This window comes from Chiloscyllium punctatum, chromosome 23 (genome assembly GCF_047496795.1).
Source record: "Chiloscyllium punctatum isolate Juve2018m chromosome 23, sChiPun1.3, whole genome shotgun sequence".
Taxonomy (NCBI): Eukaryota; Metazoa; Chordata; class Chondrichthyes; order Orectolobiformes; family Hemiscylliidae; genus Chiloscyllium; species Chiloscyllium punctatum.
This window is the reverse complement of record NC_092761.1, coordinates 84559476-84581269: the sequence shown is the minus strand read 5'-3', so window position 1 is coordinate 84581269 and position 21794 is coordinate 84559476. Positions and strand designations below refer to the sequence as shown.

General features: G+C 42.8%; 1 protein-coding gene across 1 annotated transcript in view; it reads right to left on the bottom strand.

Moving 5' to 3' along the window:
* Positions 1 to 21794, bottom strand: part of bace1 (beta-secretase 1) — a 133666-nt gene that overhangs the window by 51201 nt on the left and 60671 nt on the right. The window lies entirely within an intron of this gene.

Here is a 21794-nt window from a genome sequence, read left to right as displayed (position 1 = left end):
ATTCACATCAGGACCATATCTCCAGAGTTGCCAACAGCAACACTTGGGACACCACAGTGATGACTCCCACCGAGAAGAATGGTATGGGGAATCCTCAGTACTGATCCATGGATGACAGCCATGATTTTCACTTACTTAGACTCTGATACACCTTCCCTTACCCTTTCCAGTTCTTTATCTCCCATTCCTGAAAACCCAACATGTTTGGTCATCTGCCCCATTATCTCCATGAGGTGCCAGTGTCAAATGTTGTTTATGAACTATTGTTGGGATGTTTTACAGTACTAAATGTGTTAGATAAATGGAAAATGATGAATACAAAAACAAAACAATTCTCGTTTATCCAACTTTCCTGGTTCCATCTATTTTAAAGCTAATCTGATGAAGGTTTAATATCAGTTTGCCACCATGAATAAACATCCCCGCTATCTCTTTGGCAATTATATAATGCTTTAATTCTCTCTTTGATGTTGAGCTAGGAGTCTACTCTACAAGTTCATTTTAAGCATCTAATAGTTACTCTTTGAAGGAGTAATCAGCCATCATCAAACCCAATAGAATTTTAGTGATTGTTATGACCGGACATTGATTGAATAATGGCTTTTAAAACAAACTTTTATAGCAAGTAAATTTATTTTATTGACCAACTAAGAGTCTAAAATTATCTAGATGTCAGAGTCAGAAGTCCAGCTAAGCTATCTTCCCAATACAACAACTTATCTTTCATTACATGAAAGTGGTTCATAAATTGTAAAATATTGATTCTAATGCAGAAACTCTAAGGATAATAATTCATGTGAATTTGTCAGTTTAGAGGGAGCTGTTTGTCCACATTTGTTGCATACAATGCTCCTAAACTTGCCCTTGTAACTTCTCTAGCTTCTAATCTGCCTTCTTCGGCTGCTTTAGCAAGAAACCTTCTTCTACATCCACTGTATTGATTCCTTTCATTACTCTAGAAATTGGATTTTGTCTGTCTTCATCGTATCCTCATGACAATAGATTTAGCTTCTTCCATTTCTGCTAACATTTCAATGATTATTGTTTAGAATTCACAGGATGTCGGCATTGCTGGCGAGGCTAATGTTTATTGCTCATGGGGTAGTTAAGACCAACATCTAGGCCGGACAAAGTAGGATGGCAGATTTTCTTTCAGAAAGGACATTAGTTTTTACAGGAACAGGCACAAACTTAGCTTTTTTATTCCATGTGTTATCGAATTAAAGTTCCACCATGTGCTGTGGTGAGATTTGAACTCATCTTCCAAAAAGGCAGCATGGGGTTTTAGAGTACTAGGCAAAAACAATGACTGCAGATGCTGAAAACCAAATACTGGATTAGTGATGCTGGAAGAGCACAGCAGTTCAGGCAGCATCCAATGAGCAGCGAAATCGACGTTTCGGGAAAAAGCCCTTCATCAGGAATAAAGGCAGTGAGCCTGAAGCATGGAGAGATAAGCTAGAGGAGGGTGGGGGTGGGGAGAGAGTAGCATAGAGTACAATGAGTGAGTGGGGGAGGAGATGAAGGCGATAGGTCAAGGAGGAGAGGGTGGAGTGGATAGGTGGAAAAGGAGATAGGCAGGTCGGACAAGTCAAGGAGACAGTAACTGAGCTGGAAGTTTGAAACTAGGATGAGGTGGGGGAAGGGGAAATGAGGAAGCTGTTGAAGTCCACATTGATGCCCTGGGGTTGAAGTGTTCCGAGGCGGAAGATGAGGCGTTCTTCCTCCAGGCGTCTGGTGGTGAGGGAGTGGCGATGAAGGAGGCCCAGGACCTCCATGTCCTCGGCAGAGTGGGAGGGGGAGTTGAAATGTTGGGCCACGGGGCGGTTTGGTTGATTGGTGCGGGTGTCTCGGAGATGTTCCCTAAAGCGCTCTGCTAGGAGGCACCCAGTCTCCCCAATGTAGAGGAGACCACATCGGGAGCAACGGATACAATAAATGATATTGGTGGATGTACTAGTCTAGTGAGAGTACCATTAAGCCACCACTGGCCCATAATACCTATAAATCTAAAACTTGAAGCACATTGGATTGTCTTTACTGATTTAATCATTTCTTCTGTACTAAGTATAGGTAGTATTCTTTAACTTTTCATGTGTTACTATTGCTTGCTTCAACTCTGTACATTCAAATATGTACATACAAACCTACCAACCAATGAAACATGGTGGAATGCCTTTGTTGAATGGAATTGATGGGTGATACATTAATAGTTATTTCACAGTAATCCCTTCATTTCTCACTTCCTCCATAGGATGATACTATTAGCTTTAAAAACAACATTGCCTCCTCTTTCTCCAGAGCGGTCCTGTCATTTCAGTTAGCCTGTTACAACCAACACAGTGGGATGTTTTGCGGCACATTGTCAGTGTCCTTATATCTCAGTGAGAAGCCCTGGGTTCGAGAACCACACCTGGGGTTGTTAGCTACAGAAAGAACATCCATAATGTGGTTCAATAGCTGATAATCAGTCTTGGAATCCCATCAATATTCCCCAAAAGGGGAGAAAATGTATGACCATACTCTTAAAAATTGTGAATGCACTACAAGATAATGTTCCCAAGTACATGTCTGAAAAGCTATAGGATGTTTGTGAGCATGTCCAATATTGGTTTCAGCGCATGGGGACAATATCTCCAAATCCTGATTTTAATCAGAGTCATAGAGCATGGAAACATGGAAACTTCAGTCCAACTAATCCATGCTGACTCGGCATCCTAGATTAATCTAGTCCCATTTACCAACATTTGACCCATAGCCCTGTAAACCCTTCCTTTTCATACACCCATCCAGAGCCTTTTAAATGTTGTAATTGTACCAGCCTCCACCACTTCCTTTAGCAGCTAATTCCATACATGCACCACCCTCTGCATGAAAATATTGCCCCTTAGGTCCCTTTTATATCTTTCCTCTCTCACTTTAAACCTATGTCGTCGAGTTGTGGATTCCCCTATCCTGGGAAAAAAAGACTTTGGCTATTCACCCTACCCATGCCCCTCATGATTTTATAAACTTCTGTAAAGGCCATCCCTCAGCCCCCAACTGAGCTCCAGAGAAAATAGCTCCAGCCTATTCAGCCTCTCCCTTTGCTTCACCATAACGCAGCAGAACGCAACACTGCTAGGCACTGAACTCTGGAAGTACCTCCATAAACCCGAATGCTCTTCCATCACTCGGTCCTCCTTCAATTACTCCTTCCTCTCTAACCAAACATTAGTCACCTGTCCTAATAACTATATATGACTAAGTGCCAAATCTTGCTTTTTAATACTCCCATGAACTTTTATTTATTAATTTATGGGATGTGGGCATCACTAGCCAAGCCAGAAAGCTAGCATCATGGTGCAGCAGGTAATCTGGAAGGCTAATAGAATGCTGGCCATTGTTTCAAGGGGGTTGGTGTATAATAGTAAGGAAGTCTTACTGCAACTGTACAAGATGCTGGTGAGATCACATCTGGAGTACTGTAAGCAGTTTTGGTTCCCTAATGTAAAGGAAGATATTATTTCATTGGAGATACTTAAGATGATCCCTGGTATGGAGGGATTGTCTTGTGAGCAAAGGTTAAAGAGATTGGGACCCTACTCTCTGGTGTTTATAAGAATGAGAGATGATCTCATTGAGACATAGGAGACTTGAGGGACTTGACAGGGTCAATGCTGAGAGGATGTTTTCCTTCATGGGAGAGACTAGGACCAGAGGGCTTGGTCTCAGAATAAATTTAAGACTGAGATGAGGAGGAATTTTGTCCCTGAGATGGCTGTGAGCCTTTGGTACTCCTTGCCACACAGAGCTGTGGGGGGAAGACTCCTCGTATATTTAAGGCTCAGATGGGTAAATTCTTGATCATGACAGGAATCAAGAGATATAGGGAAAGGCAGGAAAGTGGACATGAGGAATGTCAGATCAGCCATGATCCCACTGAATGGCAGTGTCAGCTCAAGGGGCCAAATGGCTTACTCCCGATCCTATTTCTCTGGTCTTCTTATTACAAAGTTAACATTACTTTTCTGCTGGTTTGGCTTCAAATTTGATTCCAATGCTTATCTAGCACAAAAAAGATATCTGTAAAACTCACTTCCTTATCCATTGGCCATACTTCGCAAGCTGGGATCAGCTCTTGCCATATTCAGTGATCCCAGTACAATGGTATAAATCAATAGCTGAGCATTCAACACTCAGAAAGGAGAAAAGAAAGAAAAACCTTGCAATTGAATAGCAACATTCACAACTGCCAGATGGCACAAAGTGCTTTATCATCAATGGAGCGCTTTTGATATATAGTCACTGTTGTACTGTAGGATGCACAGCCGTTATTATGGGCATGACTATTAGTAATTTCTGTGGGGTCTTACTCTGTTTAGTTTCCCAGAGTACTTTTCTTTATGTCCATTGTGTCCTGCAAAAGTCTTTTAGTTACAGCTTCGTACTTTCACATTTGCTCACTATCCCTTCCAATTCTTTCCACATAATCATGTCAGTGATGCCTCATAATCTCATTAAGCATCTTCATCACGCGTCCTCCCAAACTAGATTCCTGAAGGCTGCCTCCTAATTGGTGCTTCTGAGGCAGCTCAGAGAATGTGACAGCCTCTCTATTTTGAGAGGCATCATTTTAGAAAGCCAAGTAGACTTATGTTTTCCAAGTGAAACCTTCTGCCTTGGATGGCCCACCCCTACATCCAAGAGGACATCTCCATAGAGCAGATGCTGCTCTACTACTGGCAGAATGCCCATGAGCCTTCCTAACTTTCTCAAATTGGAGCCTTAAAATTGTATATTGGCTGCCTACCACCAGTCAGCAGGCATCAGATCCAAGTCCCAGGCCGTCCTGAGAAATTTGCCTGAGTAGACAAGCAGGAGGCTGGAAGAGCACAGCAAGCCAGGCAGCATCAGGTGGTGGAGAAGTCAGCGTTTTGAATGTAATCCTTCTTCAGGTCCAGAGTTCAATATCTGTGTTCTTCCAACCTCCAGCTTGTCTACTTTGGATTCCAGCATCTGCAGTTTTTATTATTTCTAGGAAAGTTGCCTGGCAGGGAGTCGGGAAGTCATCCTGATACTCCTGGCTATTTTCCTTGCCCTCTTCCCCATCACACCAGACTCATCTGCTGGAACAGGGAACATTCAGGCCTGTATTATTTTTGTTAACTTCCTCTTGACTTCCTCAATCTGCCTCAATGCGTGAAGGCAATGAACATGGTCCCATGTTAATTCGAGTCTCTGAATGCACTTCACCTACTTTAAGGAGAATGGGTTAAAAAAATAAACAATGTTCATTTGTTTTCCACCTCTTAATCCTGAGAGAGGAAGCCAAGTAACCATTATAGGAAAACGAACACACGACAATTCAAATAGAAATGTCAACAGCAGGCAAATGTTAAGATTGATATCTGCGAGAAGTAAGAGTGATACAATCAGCCAACTGACTGAAACGCATGTTGTTGTTCACATGTTCAAGTCAATGTGGGTCACTCCTAATGAGTGACATTTGATTTCCCTGGTTTGTAACATCAGGAAACATCAGCTGCTGTTTCAGAACAGCTGATTGCGATACACACACGCACACACACACATATACACAAACACATGCGCGCGCACACACACACACTTTTAGTGCAATCCTAACAATTGTTTGGGGGAGGATAGCCAGATCCACTTCTCCACAATTTGATCCCTGCATTCTACTTCAAGTAACAGGACTGGGAAATTTGATTTGGTTTCTATAAATGAAGATTACCCTACTATAATTTTATTAGTGAAGCGACTAATGCCTAGGAACTGGGATTAACTGTTTTTCACATCCCCACAAAAGGTTATTAATTATGAATGAGTCATGAATCCAATCTTGTTTATTTAAATATTTCTTCTATGCATCAAAGATTAAAACCTTGCTCAAAGAACTTGTTTCTCTGTTAATTTTCTTTTCCACTATTTCTGAAGCTGCTGATCTTGTGTGGCATGTTATTAAAGAAGCAGAAAATCTATTCCCCCAGCACTTCAATCAAAGCCTTCTTTTTCCTGTTGTGGGTCAGGACAGAAAATTGCAGCAGGCTATCCATCCTGGACAGGCTTTGGGACCAGAACGTGATCCTATCCCGATCTGAAATGCACATACTTTCATTAAGAATGGCCTGACATGATTAGGTTTTGGATCCCCAGTTATTTTGGTTTGTTTGATTAGATTCCCTACAGTGTGGAAACAGGCCCTTCGGCCCAACAAGTCCACACTGAACCTCCAAAGAGTAACCCACCCAGACCCATTTCCCTCTGACTAATACACCTAACACTATGGGCAATTTAACGTGGCCAATTCACCTGGCCTGCACATCTTTGGACTGTGGGAGGAAACCGGAGCACCCAGAGGAAACCCACACAGACAGTCACCTGAGGCTGGAATCGAACCTGGGACCCTGGTGCTATGAGGCAGCAGTGCTAACCACTGAGCCACCACGTTCTTCCCTACCTGAAGACCTCAACCACTTTCAACTCTGAATCATAAGCTCCAGAATCATATCCCATTCCAGAGACCTGTTCACATCATCAAGGCTGAGTTCAGTCCAGTTCTGATGAAGGGACACTTAATCCAAAACATTAACTCTGATTTCTCTCCACAGATGCTGCCAGACTTGCTAAGCTTTTCCAACAATTTCTGTTTCTGTTTCTGTTTCTGATTTACAGCATCTGCATTTCTTTTGGATTTTGCATAATCAAGGCTGACAGTGTGGGTGCAATGCTGACAGGAGGAGGCGTTATATTTCAGATGAGACGGTAAAGCAAAGGCCAGCCTTGTCCTGTGTAAGGTAATACATGTGGGAGCCATTTAATACACTGCAAGCCCTAACAAACAACCCTGTGATAATGGCCAGATAACATATTTTAGTGATGTTGCTTAAGGAATAAATTCCAGACAAGGACATCTCAGAGCATTTCCCTGCTCTTCTTCAGCACAGAATGTAAAAACTGGGAGCAAGAGTAGGCCATTCAGCCCCTCAGATGTACTCTTCCATTGGATACGATCATGGCTGATCTCATCACAGCAGCTGTTCCACTTTCCTGTCCACTCTCCATAACCCTTCAACCCATTACTCATTAAACATCTTATCTGTAACCTCCTTAAATGTGTGCAATGTTCCAGTGTCCACCATGCTCCGGGGTAGTGAATCCCACAGATTCATGAGTCTTTGAGAGAAGTGATTTCTCCTCAACCCTGTTTTAAATCTGCTATCCTTTATCCTAAAAAAAATTGCAGATTGCTCCACATGAGGAAACATGCTTTTTATGTCAGGTTTGTCAGTCCCCTTTAGCAAAGAGTGCCTTGACATTTTTCACAGCCATCTGAGAGAACTGACAGAGCCTCAGTTTAAATTGAAAAAGTAGACTGCAACATTCCCCCAGTATTACATTGGGGGCATTGACCTTAAGCTTTTAACTTAAGCTAGAGAAATTTTTCTAACCAACCTGCTGTGCAATAATACCACATATGTCTGCATTAGGTGGGGCCTGAGCTTAAGAACTCCTGGTGCAGGGGTGAGGTCACTAGCATTGCACCACAAGCACTCTTCTACACAGAAGATCCAGAGAGGGACTTGAATTTTCTGATTTGAAAGTAAGCATACTGCTCAATGGCTTTCAGCTTAAATGACAGAGATTGTGATGCTATTTGAAGCAAAGCTGTGGAGTTTCTCATTTGCTATTACCCAAATGCATTGATATTTTTGGGAGCTTGCTGTGTGCAAATTAGCTGCCATGTTTCCTACTTTGTAACATTGACTACAATTCAAATTAACTGAAATGACTGTTAGGTATCTTACAAGATCCTGCGATTGTGAATGGTGCCACATAAATGCACAGCTATCCTTTATTCTATTACTTCCACCACAGAAACTACTGACACAGTATAAACTGCAGATCAAAACCAGTATCTCCACAATAGCAGCAGTGGGTAAAAATGCAGGGGTTAGCACTGCTGCCTTACATCATCAGGGGCGCTGGTTTGATTCCACGATTCCACGATTCCACCCTTGGGTGACCGTCTGTGTGGAGTTTGCATGTTCTCCCTGTGTCTGTGTGGGTTACCTCTGGGCACTCTGGCTTCCTCCCTTTGTCCAAAGATGTGCAGGTTAGGTGGATTGGCCGTGGGAATTATAGGGTAGGGTCTGGGTGGGATGCCCTTTAGAGGGTTGATGTGGACTTGATGGGCTGAATTGCCTGCTTCTTCACTCCAGGGATTCTATGATCTGAGGTAGTAAGAATGGGAGCTGGTCCACTCCTGTTATCCAAGAAAACAACTGTTTTGTTGATTAAACTAAAAGTGAATGGGGTTGACAAGATCGAAAAATTATGAGTATATTTTTATATCAGCTCTGTTCTTTCTAGTAGTCATGATTAACTGTTCTATAAATAAAATGGAATAAATGATGGTAGGAAATGCTTACTAAACTCCAACTTAATTGAAAGCCTTGAGATATTATAAATGGAGCAAATTCCTAATGAACTACTTAGTAAGTAAACTAGTCCCGAGGATCTTTTTACGTTTTTAAAGTAACTGTTTGCATTGGAACCTTAGGATGAGAAATAAAATTGCAAATTAATACATAGCATTTACAGCACTGAAACAGACAATCCCTGCAGCAGTAACTATACCCCATAAAGTCTCCTACGTTTCTCTCTCTTCTATCTACTTACATTACTTTCTCTTAAGATCTGTGCATGCTATTCACTCTAATCACCTTTTGTGATAGAAAGTTCTGCATTTTCTCCACATTCTTGAGTTAAGAAGACTTTCCTGAATTCCCAACCAGAATGATTAAATGGAAAGAGGACATTCAACCCATCAAGTCTACACCGACCCTCCAAAGAGCATCCTAGCCAGACCCAATCTCCATCCTATCCCTGTAACCCTGCTTTTCCAAGGCTAGTCCAACTAGCCTGCACATCCCGAAACACTATGGAGCAGTTTAACACAGCCAATCCACCCAAACTGCACATCTTTGGACATGGGGGAGGAGACCAGAACACCTGACAGAAACAGAGAGAATGTGCAAACTCCATGTGGTTGCCTGAGGCTGGTATTGAACCAGGGTCCTGGCACTGTGAGGCAGCAGTGCTAACCACTGTGCCGCCCGAAGCAAAGTAAAAACTATTCCAAGAATGTTCAATACATGCCAGATTAATACCAAGCCTGGGAGCAAAGATGACAACAGTGCAATGTCTCAGGATAAAAAGGCTTCAACTGGGAGTGGGGAGGAGGATGCGGGGGGAGGGGCACAGAGGTCAGGCGAGATGGATTGGCCTGTTCCCAGATTGAGGGGCTAAGATTTCTCTCCTTGCCTGGTTGGATCTTTTGCCCTTGCAAGTGAGAAACTTTAAATACAGCCTGTAGCTGTGCAAGTGGTTGGCTTCCTGGGAATTATTGTCATGAATCAGTGACAGTGTTTGCTCATGCAGTGTAAAATTAAACTAACGGTGGCTGAGGAATCTTGACCAAGCGCAATGCTCACTCAATGTCAGACTTCTTGATACTCAGTCTCAGACAGGAAACCATCTTCATTATTGGTGATTGATGGAAATAATTGCTTGCCAAGCAAGCTCAGACCATATATCTGTCTCTTTCACTTTAGGAAAAGGCTCCAACTTGATATATATTCTTATTAATAAAATAATTACAGCTGTTTATTATATTCCAATTCTGCAGGAACAGCTAAGTGCATTACTCTCACCTTGTCATATGAGATGGACAGCTAAATGGGTAATTTCACTGCTGTCAGCCATAGTAGCTCAGATAGCTACATGGGTCCTTTCAAGCTGTTTAGGCAAATAAATAGAGCCCTTTCATGCTGTCAATTATGATAGCACGGACAGCTAAATGGGTTGCTTTTACACTATCAATTTTTGACAAAAGGCAAAAAAAAATTGCCAGCCCATGCCATTTGCACAACCACAGGCAACCCCATTTAATTCATCGTCTTGCAACTCTCATTAAAATGTAAAACCAAGGTGTGACCTTCAAAGAAAGCAGACAGAGAGAGCCCTGAATCCATCCCTTCAGTAAATTAGTTACGTTTATGAGACATTTGCAATATTTTCCCTTCTTATTTGCACAGCCAGATTGCAAACTGAAAATACACAAAGACTAAATATGAAATAAGATTACAAATATCATCATAAAAATGAACAATTCTGTAAACAGATGAGCACAAGAGTGAACGCCAGCTCATTAGAATCCTGTTCAATGCACATTGGTGCACCAGTATTCTGGCCAATATTTATCCCTCAAATAACACTGCTCAAAAAAATTTATCTGGTCATTATCTCATCTAGACAATGATTTAGCTCAAGCTGTTTTTATACTAATGTTTATTTTAGATTGAAATTAGTGTTGCAGGCATTGAGAGCTGACTCCTGCCGTTTACACTATTGAGTCTGGTCATTCGATCCTGAGTGTTATCACATTTCTGTTCGTGGGTGTTGGTTGGGCTCAGAATTGTCTATGTTGCCACAGTGACTACATCTCAACAAGTATTTCAAATCGCTGTAAATTTCAATAGCATTTCCAGACCATCCTTGTGTTGTCAAATGCATTGTGTAAATACACTCTGCATTCAGCAAACAAAAACAGAAATTGCTCAAAAAGCTCAGCAGGTCTGACAGCGTTTGTGGAGAGAAATCAGAAGGGGGAGAACATGCAAAATCCACACAGTCACCCAAAGGAAGCCATGATGTGTAGGTGCTGGTGTTGGACTGGCTTTCAACTAAACCTGTTTGACTATAACTGGGCATCATGCAACTTCCAATTTCACCCACCCAAGGGTGGAACTGAACCCATGCCCTTGGTGCTACAAGGCAGCCACGCTAACCATCATGCCACCAAGATCCAGTAGTTTATTATATTTAGCATGAATCAAGAATTGAGGGGTCCACAGTTAGTCATGGGGACTGGTTGTCCTCACTGAGAAAAGGTGGTGAAATGTCCCAAGACAGTGGGTAGAAAGTGCATGCGGCAGGGAGGGTTATTAATTTGCAGGGTTTGGGTGGGTGAAAGTCACTGAGAGAAGATGTTACTTGCATTTGCGAGAGCAGTAGACAACTGGCATTGTTGGGAGGTGGGTGTCACAGCAGAGTCAAAGTGAGTATGAGGTGGCAGAAAGGGGCACTTATTCTTGCGGAGCTCAGCAGGTCAATAATTTTGTTGATTGGTGTCAGTGATCCCGCTGCTGCTTCAGACCATTGTGCCTGTCTTTGACACAACGCACGGCTAAGGGTCAAATACGGCATCAATGGCTGAAGTACTTAAGGTCCCAGCTGGCGGACATCTGATAACCTAGGAGTGGTCATGAGGAGAGTGGCTCACGTATGATGAGATAAGCATCAAAATAGCGAGCAAGAAAAGTCTCCAGGGCCTACAGAAGGAAGCTCTCCATAGGAGTCCCCAAAGTTGACATTCAGCCAATTTGATTGGAAATTGAGCCCTGTGTTTGAGGATGGGAGGATTGCTGGGCCTAGACATAAAAGGGTGCTGTGAAATCTTTACAGTCCACCACACAGGGCATCATTTGAACATCTCAACAGAATGCTGGCACCTCCAACAATACAGCACTCCCTCAGGACTACATCGCTGGGCCTTCCTAGATTATATGGTGGAGCAAAATTTCAACCTAAAATTTACATCTCACAGAGTGACAGTATTAGCCCGCATGATATGCAAAACATTTTGCTAAATAATAGTTTATCATTTCTAATTTTCCCTACCAGGAAGTGATATAGATCCACTGAGCAAATCTAGTGACAACATTGCTGGAAATGCTACCGTAATAAATGAGATTGATTCGTCTGTGCTGGCATTCTTCATATTGATGTTATTCCGAGAAAGCTCATTGGCATTTGCTGACAAGTTCAATCACAGCTTCACGTATTGTTTCTGAGCAGAGAAGTGGAATTAACTTTCCTCATGTGCAAGTCAGATAGGAGCGGAGCTGCCACTTTAGGAGTTCATTAACTGAATATTAACCGCATGAATCAAAGGAACCTTTATATTTGTATCTGGCTCAGTCTATTTCTCAGATAGTGAGACTTATTATGCTCCTATTACTGAAATCTGGACTTCAATTCATTCGTGTTTCAAAGTGATTCCACTCTATCCACTCTACAACTTTATCCCATGCTACACGAAGGGGAGATGATGGTGCCATAGCTAAATCACTGCGTTTGTAATCTACAGGCCCAGATTAACATTCTGGATAAATGGGCTCAAGTCCCACCATGGCAGCTGGGTGAGCCAGTTATTTTAAAAATCTGGAATCGAAAGTGTGTAGTTTAGTAATGGAGACCATGATATACATGATATTTTGTTGTAAAAACTCAACTGGTTTACTCATGTCCATTTAAGCAGGGCCATCTGCCCTCTTTAACCTGTCTGGCTGCAGACTCATAGCGATGTAGTTGACTCTTACTGCTTTCTGAAGTGGCCTGGGAAACCACTCAGTTCAAGAGCAGTTAGGGATGGGCAATAAATGCTGACCTTGCCATGGACAGGCAGGTAAAAATGAGAAAAAGAATAATTGGATTTTAACTTTGGTGACAAACATCTCGTCTCACCCTTATTCTCCACTTAGAAACAAGACAAGAATTTCACTATATCTTACCTAGCTGTGAAAACAAGATTTCTGAGACATCTTCCCCTTATGAATATCTCTTGTACCACTCCTTCATGTCTCTCCTTTAAAATTTTAAATGCCATTATTTGGTGCATTCTCCATGGCAACACCTCTACCAATCACAGTTCATTTACCAACCAATCAGTACTCTCCTCTCATCCATTATAAATGTTGTCTTCCCGTTACTTTGGTATTTCTTGTGTCTTGTCCAAATGAGTGCAACATTTAAAGGTTTGACAAATGTATATTTTTTCAGGAATATTTAGAAGTTTCTATTTTATTGATAATCTCAACCTGCTGCTTGCAATCACAAGATCATCACTGCTTTCTTAACACAGCCTCTGCACCAAATGTCTTTTCATGCTTGGTGATTTCAACTCCCTTGGCTGGCATCCCATCTTTCACCGTTTGTGAATCTGAGCTCGTCTAAAACCTCTGCCGTCCTTCCCCTAACTCACATCAATTCACCCACCAGCAAGTTGGTCATCAGTTGACCTCCACTAGCTCCCAATCCACCAACGCCTCAGCATTAAACATCTCACCCTCCTTTTCAATCCCTCAAAACTAAACTGCGACATATTCAGGTCAGACCTGAAATCTTATCCCATCTGCACTTGATGAGATGCAACTAATAGTCACAGATATAGCAGTACATTGTCAGCAGCTCATCTGTCTGCAATTCTGAAAAAGCAATCACATCAGAGGTGGATTTCATTAGAATTTCCAACAATAATATCTCAGAATCACCCGGGAATGGATTAGTGCAGTTTTTGCTGTTAAGAGTGACAAATGTCCTCAGATATTCACAGATTCATTGTTGATTCTGTGGTCAATGGTGCATGAGTTTGTTTGTTTGCATATAGCTAATTTGCCTGAATTTCCATTCCCGGTGATTGTGCAATTGGGATTGTGTTTGAGTTTATATTTGCCATTGCATCCATTGCTTAGTCGCACTTCTAATTGCAGTTCAAAATCCACTGATACAGTTTCACAGCTTGTGTTTGAAATTCACAGTCAGGACTCAATGGCTTCCTGGCAGCCTCCCAACTACCACACCGAGCTCCTCCATAACTCTGCTGCCCACAGTTGTGATTTGCATCAAGCCCTGTTCGCTTGTCACCCCCTTGCTAATTGATGGACACTGGCTCCCAGTCTGACAGTGCTGTGGTTAAGAAACACTGAACATTGTTTTAAACACACTCCACAACCTCATTCTTCCCTGTCTCCAAAGTCTCCTCCAGTACACCACTACTTCTGGCTCCCTGGTGATCCACATCCCCACAGATGACTTTTTATATTCACTCACAGGATATAGGTGCCATTAGCTAGGTCATTTATTGCCCATCCCTAGTTGCCCAGAGGGCAGTTAAGAGTCAACCCCATTGCTGTGAGTCTGGAGTCACATGTAGGCCAGACCAGGTAAGGAAGGCAGTTTCTTTTCCTAAAGGACATTAGTGAGCCAGATGAGTTTTTCTGACAACCAACAATGGATTCATGGTCATCATTAGACTCTTCATTCCAGATCCTTTATTTGCAAAATGTGGCATGTAACAGCAGGAGAAGAGTAGGGCAATTGTAGTGATTTGGATGCAGACACAACGGGGAAAGATCTCCATTTTCCAAATTACTAAATTTATGAAGAACAAAATTATGATTTTGCATACAGAAGAAGGAACTTTTCCCCATTAAGTTCGGACTGTGAGCAGGTCAGAGACTGCTTGCGGATTATACTGACTGCCAAGAGCTCTTCTATTGTGTAGAGTTGTCTTGATAAGCACAAAAAATATTAAAAATTTAACGACTGCCAAGAATCTCTGTGCAGCAATCAATGGCAGCCCTCAGTAAGTAGAAAGTATCCAATCTAAAACTGATTTTCACTGCGCTGATTAAATTGTAAAAGTGAATTAATGCTTGGCCCTAGCTACTGAAGGAGCGCTCTGCATATTAACATCTGAATTGCTGCATAATCAGAATTAGTATCATGGTGGGGGGGGAACCATCATCACATTTAGTGATATCTCTCAGGCTTGTTTGGGTTCCACAACTCTTCCTTAAAAGAACACTGCCCTGGTGCAGTTGTGCCAAGTCTCTTATTTTGTTTATTCACCAGTATGCCATGTGTTTAATTAAATCACATTAAGGTAGATCAATCTCCTGGCCCATCATTGTGACAATTGCAAACACAAGTTGCTTCTTTCCCAGATACATATAAGTTTGTTAAGCTTCTTTTTCACGCAGGACAGGTTCACCCATCAATCCTAACCTTTAGTGGTTTCCAGTCGCTGAACGATTTGATTTAGAATTCTCATCCTCAAATCCTTCTGTGGCCTCATTCCTCCCTATCTGACCTCCTCTGGGAAAATCATGCTTTGCCAAATCTGACCTCTTGCTCAATCTAATTGCTCCTACTCCACCACTGCCCATCAAGCCATCAGCTACCTCAGCCCAAAAGGCTAGGGAATTCCTTTCTTAAACCTCTTAGCCTTGTGACCACTTTGTCCTCCTCAGCATCCATACTTCCACAAGAAATCTAGGGGCCACCAACTGCATTGCCCCTTCTTTGACTCAAGAGGCAATAGCTTTTGGTTTGAATACACTCTGTAAGGCACCTTGGAGTGATTTTCCATATTAGAGGCACAAAATTGATCTTCGTGTTGTAATATTCCTTTGAGATATTTCTGACAAAAAGCAGCCCAGAAGCAGGTACTTTGTGTTTAACCCTCAATTGTTATCATCGACAGCATTAAAAGTGCTTATGGAGTACAACACTCCTTATTCCTGATATCACTGAATGACTTCTCAGAAAATATTTGTGTTCATGCTGAAATGCAAACAGAAATCCAGGCTGCAAAAATATGTGCGAATAATGAATGAATGAGACATCAATATGCACAGAGATGTAAATAAATTCAAATAATATGTGCAGTAATTCAAACTAATGCAGTTCCCCTTTAAATTGAAATTGGTTAGTGCTTTGTTTTCTCCCTATTTGGCCCATTCTGGGATAAGTTAACACATGGTTTACAATCTGCATAGTTGAGCTCAATCAGAACACTGCTGTTGCGATCTTGGAGTATACCGATTCCAGTTCTCACAAACTCGCACCAGCATCCAGCCTGGAACTGCTTCAATACACAAACTCTCACCCTTGTTTTCAAATCTCTGTGCCTTCACCCCTCGCTACCTCTGGAATCATGTCTGTCTAGAACAGGACAGCCCAGGAACAGGCCTTCTGGCCCAAAATCTCTAAAGCTCACTGTGTCCTTCTAATTGTGGCCATCCCTGATTTTAATTAGTCCAGAAGTGGCGAGCATGCACTCAGCTGCCTGGGTCTTAAGCATTGGATTTGCCTCTTTCTCTTCTCTTAAAATGCTGTTTAAAACTTGCCCCTTTGACTACACTTTTGGTCCTCTGTCCCAATACCTCCTTACATGGCTCAATGCCAAATTTGCTTGATTATGTGGGATATTGTGGTGCACTTAAGACACTACATAAATGCAATTGCATTTTTTTCGACATTAGTGTTAAGATAATACCAAATTGAAACGTCTAGGCCATATTGGCACATGTCCTATCTGTCCATCTTCCTTCCCACCTGTCCGTTCCACCCTCCTCACCGACCTATCACAGTCTCCCCCTATCTGCATCCAGGTAAAAACAATGATTGCAGATGCTGGAAACCAGATTCTGGATTAGAGTGGTGCTGGAAAAGCACAGCAGCATCTGAGGAGCATCAGGCAGCATCGTGATGAAGGGCTTTTGCCCGAAACGTCGACTTTCCTGCTCAGTGAATGCTGCCTGAACTGCTATGCTTTTCCAGCACCACTCTAAACCCCTATCTGCCTCCACCTACTGCCCTCCCACCTACCCTCCCCCCGTCCCCAACCCCCTATTTATCTCTCAGCCCCATTCCCCCTCCACATTCCTGATGAAGAACTTATGCCCGAAACATCAACTCTCCTGCTCCTTGGATGCTGCCTGACCTGCTGTGCTTTTCCAGTGCCACACTTTTCAACTCTGACACATGAAGAAGGTTGAGTATCAATTTGACTCAGATTCATTGCGGTTCTTCCATGTAAATAATTTGGTTTCTATGTAAACTCACCATCAATCTCAATATGGCTTTACACTGGCATCTTGGTTCACGTTGAGCTAAGAATGATAGGATTCTCACGATGATGGCTATAAAGGTCCTGTGTGAACTCCGTTTCCACAGCTCTAATATATTTCTTATTAGATACAGCACAAAACTGCCCTTAATGCAGCAGAAAATTGGCAATCTCACACAGAGAACACACAGGATAGATAGCATGGGGAAATAAAAGCTCCATTCTGTTGCAGTAGTGATATGCTTCCAAGATTAGACATTGGAACAGTACAGAGGGAGCTTTTCTGTGCATAAGATAATCTTACAGTGGTTAATGTTGACTCTAGGTTGGGGGGAGGGACTGAAATATGAAATATTCTTCATGTCCTCCCCAGATGAGCACAGGCACAATAGAAAATAATCATCTCTCTTCTGTCACCAGATCATAGGCAACCTTTCAGCTAAGTGCTTTGCATTGTACCTTCCCCTAAGGCTACATTAGCTGAAACATCAGTGTATGATCTGCAGTACAAGATTGCCAGTTCAATGCGGGAAACACTCATTAGAACCTGATCCAGTTCTTCCAGCACTACAGCAGGGGAGGAAGGAGAGTATTGGTGTCAAAAATCAACAGATCCGCATGTGAGGAAAACTATTACAGTCCCTCACTTTGCTGCTGTGGTGTATCAGAAGGAAAACTTGAAAGACACATACACAAGTCCAGTCTGCAACTGAGCACTCGGACACTTTCCATGAATGCAAGGAAAACCTTGATGCATCTGAGCAAATGTTGGTGGGGGGGGGGGGGGGGCGGGGAGTATGTCTTGGAGTGCTTTATGTTCACAACAGGTCAGGTGTCTCAAAGAGTTTACAACAGGCTTGTCCACACGTTTTTGTGTTACTGTTGTGCAGCTCCTCAAGATATAAATACTTACCATCTCGCATGATTAATCATGTAATTAAATACACAGTTAGAGTCTTTCTACAAGTTAATACAATAAATGTGAGATGCTGCATTTTGGAAATTAGGGCAGGACTTATATACCTAATGGGCGGCACGGTGGCACAGTGGTTAGCACTGCTGCCTCACAGCGCCAGAGACCCGGGTTCAATTCCCGCCTCAAGCGACTGACTGTGTGGAGTTTGCACGTTCTCCCCGTGTCTGCGTGGGTTTCCTCCGGGTGCTCCGGTTTCCTCCCACAGTCCCAAAGATGTGCAGGTCAGGTGAATTGGCCATTGCTAAATTGCCCGTAGTGTTAGGTAAGGGGTAGGTGTAGATGTAGGGGTAGGGGTATGGGTGGGTTACGCTTCGGTGGGGCGGTGTGGACTTGTTGTCCACACTGTAAGTAATCTAATCTAATCTAATGGGAGTGTTGATGAAAAAAGAGACCTTGGGAGGCAGGTTCAAAGCTCCTTGAAATTGAGTCGTAGGTGAATAGGATAGCGAGGAAGGTGTTTGGTATGCTCTACTTTATTGGTCAGTGCATTGAGTATAGGAGTCGGGAAGTCATGTTGCAGCTGTACAGGACATTGGTTAGACCACCTTTGGAATATTATGTGCAATTCCAATTTCCCTCCTATAGGTAGGATGTTGTGAAACTTAAAAGGGTTCAGAAAAGATTTACACGAGTGTTGCCATGGTTGGAGAATTTGAGCTATAGGGAGAGGTTGAATAGGCTAGGGCTGTTTTCCCTAGAGTGACAGAGGCTGAGGGGTGACCTTAGAAAGGTTTATAAAATCATGAGGGGCATGGTAGTGTAAACAGACAAGGTCTTTTTCCCTGGGGTGGGGGAGTCCAGAACTAGAGCGCATAGATTTAAGATGAGAAGGGAAAGATATAAAAGGGACGTAAGAGGCAACAATTTCATGCAGAGGGTGGTGCGTGTATGGAATGAGCTGCCAGAGAAAGTGGTGGAGGCTGGTACAATTACAACATTTAAAAGACATCTGGGTGGGTATATCAATAGGAAGAGTTTAGAGGGATATGGGCCAAATGCTGGCAAATGGGACGAGATTAATTTAGGATTGGCATGGTTGACATGGACTAGTTGGACCGAATGGTCTGTTTCTGTGCTGTACATCTCTGTGACTCTAAGAACAAAATACTGGAAATCTGTAACGAAGACAGAAAGTGTTCAAAACGTTAAGCGGGTCTGGCAGCTTCTGTGCCAAATCGAGTCAATGGGTGGATTTTTCCAATTCTGGGCAAAAAGGTGATGAGGTAAGGAAATTATTGAGCTCTGGTGAAATACTCACCATCTTCTCACCATCTCACCAATTATGTTCTTGGTGAGAAGGTCCATTGTGGAGTTTCTCAACCCACCAGCAATTAAGGCCCTTACATAGGAGATGAATGGCATCTAAGGACCATAATGCACCAATGAGCTGCCTTCATGGTGGGCAAACACGTTGGCCAGAACGCTCCATGGGTTGTGACCATCTACTGACTTCGTCACCAGTCAGGTACCAGCTTCACCACATCATCAGGCACATCTCAGACAAACGTACACTCTCCAATATGAACACTTCAAGGGTACGATGTGGAACACAGCGAGATCTGACACTGTAATGCTGCTGCCAGGCTACTTTGTAGGCAGGGACAAACACTCACCTCACATGCTGGAACAAAGTATACCTTTGCACTTTTGGCTCACTTAAGTCATAGTCATAGAGATGTACAGCATGGAACCAGACCCTTCGGTCCAACCTGTCCATGCTGACCAGATATCCCAACCCTTTGCACTTACTTTGAAGTTCACAGTATCTCTGGCATACCTTTCTGCATAAGGTAGAGGCCAGGCAGCTTGCCACACTCGTCAGAATTGAATAGTCAAGTCATATTGGTATACGGCATGTAGCATTGTGTCACATGACATGTCGCAGCATCCTATCTATTAAACAGAACACATGTGCTTCCACCAAACAGCCATGTCTGAAAGTCTAAGGGGAGTCATCCTTAACCTAGTCAAAGGGGACTGTAGTCAGCCAGAGTTCTGCTCCACTCCGCACCTCCCCCCAACCGTACACCCCCAAGTCAGGAAAGATACAGGAATGAGTAGGAAATACAGAGGGCATGTAGGGTGGTTGAGAACCATTGACCATGACACCCCAAGATATAAGAGCAGAATATGAGCTAGTCAGCCTGTTAAGACTGCTCCTGCAAGGGGAAACAACCTCTCCATACCTGTTCTAACCTAGTCTCATCTGCACATGACTCCAGACCTACAACAATGTGGCTGACTCTTAACTGTCCTCCAGGTAATTAAAGATGGGCACTCAATGCTTGTCCAGCCAATGACATCCTTGGACAAAATAGAAGTCACATTTTTCAGGAAATGAGGGTTAAACACTGCAATCCAGTAACACATAACCAAATCCATACGCCTTAGGGGAAACCCACAGTAATCAGTACCATATCATTTCCTGATAATGACTTTAGAAATTAAATCTGATAAATAAAAATTGTTAATCGTACATTTTTACAGCATTTATGCTTCTCCTAAATATTTGATGGTAGGAACATTTTTTGTAGGATTGAGCTGCAGAATTAAATTCTGTGATAACATCCTGTCTAGTTCTTGTCAGAGTATGGGTGCCAATCTGAACTTAATCTGGTTGGAGTATGAGATTCTCTCTCACTGCCCTGATTCCTGTAACTGGTATCCTGCAAGAGGAAGTCATTGTTCAGCACAGTACACTCTACACTTCCTCTCTCTCCCTCACTCCACAGTCAATGGTTCTGACGTCCAAAAATAACTGCACCGTCATCAAACCTGAGGCACAATGCCAGACTGCACGCAGAACAGACTCCAAGCAAGTGCTGCTCAAGGACAGACCTGGTTTATGATATCGAGCTGCTGCTCCTCAGGGATTCCAGGCAGAATTGTGAAGTTGCTAAAAAGTGAAAAATTGTGCATAGACAGCAGTTTAACTTTCTTTTAGTTGTTTTCAGAACGTGGATGGTGTCAGTTCACACTGCTGATGTCCAGTTGCTCTCAGAGGAGGTGATTCTACTCCTTAGGCTAAGTAGCTTGCTAGACTACTTCAGTGAGCAGTTGGTCATAGAATCCCTAAAGAGGCCATACTGTCTGCACCAACCCTCTAAAGGGCATCCCACCCAATCCCTGTAACCCGACATTTCCCTCGGCTAATTCATTTAGCCGTCATATCCTTGGACGCTATGGGCAATTCAGATTGGCCAAACCACTGAACCTACACATCCCTGGACTGTGGGAGCAAACCCACACAGACACAGGGACAATGTGCAAACTCCACGCAAACAGTCACCTGAGGCTGGAATGGAACTCAGGTTCCTGGTGCTGGGATGCAGCAGTACTAACCACTGAGCCACATGCCACCTCAGGTCCCAAGAAAGACAAGTAGAATATCTTAAGGTGAAGTGAATCTTACAGTTTCATAGTCACTTATAATGATACCAGTTTTTCAATCTCAAACTGATGTAGCAGGATTTCAAGTCATGTTTGCTGAATCGCTGTGAGAGACAAAGTAATGAAATCAGACTTTATAATTCAGATGATTTAGTCATTAAAGTGATAGCCTGCTCTCCTCAAATTGGCTGTTATATTTTCCATGTCATGACAGTGATGGAAATTCACTTGACTATAATGGCAGTAAAACGCTTGGTGGGGGTGAGGTGTCCAGAGGTAATGTGTGGTAGCATCGAAATGCAATTTATATACGTTCATTAGACAGCACCTTGCAAGCCCACAACTATCATGTTGAAGGACAAGGGCAGCTGAAACATGGCAACACCACCACCTGCACGTTCCCCTGCAAACCATTCACCATTCTGACTTGGAAGTATATCACCTTTCCTTCACTGTCACTGAGCCAAAATCCTGGAATCTCCTCTTTAATAGCATTATGGGTCTACCTGCAGCTGGGCTACTTACCTACATGGACTGCAGCTATTCAAGAAGGTAGCACACCACTCCCTTCTCCCTGTACCATGATTGAATAAAAAAGTTACTTTCATTATTTGTCAAGTAGCGTAACCATTATACTGCTATCGGCTTGTTTTAGAATGACCTAAT